The sequence below is a fragment of the Entamoeba invadens genome, assembly GCF_000330505.1.
Source record: "Entamoeba invadens IP1 unplaced genomic scaffold scaff_1105074724939, whole genome shotgun sequence".
Lineage (NCBI taxonomy): Eukaryota > Evosea > Mastigamoebida > Endamoebidae > Entamoeba > Entamoeba invadens.
Genome location: NW_004440180.1, coordinates 13,207 through 14,986, shown reverse-complemented (window position 1 = coordinate 14,986; position 1,780 = coordinate 13,207).

Below are 1,780 nucleotides of genomic sequence, written 5' to 3'. Positions count from 1 at the left end.
GTATGGATATTTAATTCATTTTCTCCCACAAATTCTTCATCATATTTATAATCAAATTACTACAGATATCTCATTTGAAGAGTTTCAATCAGTTTATAATAAACTCGAAAAATATGAAAAAATTATATTTGATTCTATTACGAATGAAATAATTGTGGATTAGATTTAATAAAATCTCTAAATATATTTTCAAGAGTAGTTAATCTTTCTTCTATATTATTTTTAGTATTTTCTATCTTATTTGGATATAATATTATTTTTCCATCTCTTCTTCCTATTTTATAACCATTAATTTTATATCTCAAATTCAATGATTTAGTTTTAATTTCATCGATTTCTTTTTTGTTTTTATCATAATATTTAAGAAATTCTGATTCATTATCAAATAATTTTGCATCATCTGATTGTAATTTATAAACACTCATTTTTTATGATAAAAATATAAATTATCTAATCTTAAAACCATTTAAAACTCTTTTTATCTTTATCACTACGTTGAGTATTCATTAATTGATCAACAAATTTATTAGAATAAGAAGTTGTATCTGGTACATTAACTTTTTTATTAGTTTTGTATTGATCTATTAAGTCGCTACTATAATCTAACATCTTATTTCCTATACCAGACGTGTCATATGCTTCTATTAAATTTTTAGCATATGGTTTTATAGGTTTTATAACATTATCATTAAACCATACAGCTGCTTTTCCTATTTTAGGAATGAAATCCTTAACTTTCTTTAATTTTTGCCAGAATAAAGGGCTTTTTACCATTTAAGATATAATAAAAATTAATTATCAATATTGAAAATATATTTATAACTAAAATTTTACTTGATCCATATATTTTTGATATCATTATGACCAAAGTTACGTAATGATTTAAGAGGATCTGAACCTTTACTAACATCAATCATTCTTTCACCAAATTTAGAATATGTTTGAAATTTTTTATCAGCAATATTACCAATCATAGGCCCAACAACAGGTACAGAATTTATTATAGGCTTAGCAACATTAACAACTTTTGACATAATGTTTCCATATGTCTTTAATACATGTCCACCTTTATTTAACATATTATTTGCAAAATTTTTTAGTGTTTTATAAAATCCAGGATGTCGCATTTCATATTTATAAAATTCATATTTTTACTCTTAATAAATGTCTAACATAAGAATTCCTTCAGTTTTAGAAGATGCTAATAGAGGTGATATCCTAAAATATTTTGATGAACAACAAAAAATAATTACTGCAAATGATGGTGTACATGATGCAAGAATGATAACTGTAAATGCTTATCAACAACAAGTTCCATTTAAATCTTCAGCTCATTCTAAGATTCAAATTACAGATCCATCTTTTCATGTAACTAACATTGATAAATCATATTTATCTGCAACAATAAAGTTATTACTTAAATTAATTCCAGAAACTACAAAGACTCCAACCAATAGTATTGAAAAAGAATCAAATGCATGTCAAGTATTTGTTGGATTAAAAGATTCAACACAATGGTTAGATAGTCTTAAAATTAATTGGAAAAATGGTTCTACTTATTATGAAAACACTAAGATGATTTATGAAACAACTATTGCTGCAAATTGTAGAACTCAACAAGAAAAATTATCAAGACCAAGTGTTTATTCAACTTGGGAATCTGCTTGGAAACATCAAAATAATGTATGCGGATGTTTTGTTAAACTTGATGATCTTATTAGAAATACATCATTTGAGGTAGAAATGAAAATAATTATTCCTTTAGATAATTTCTTACCAT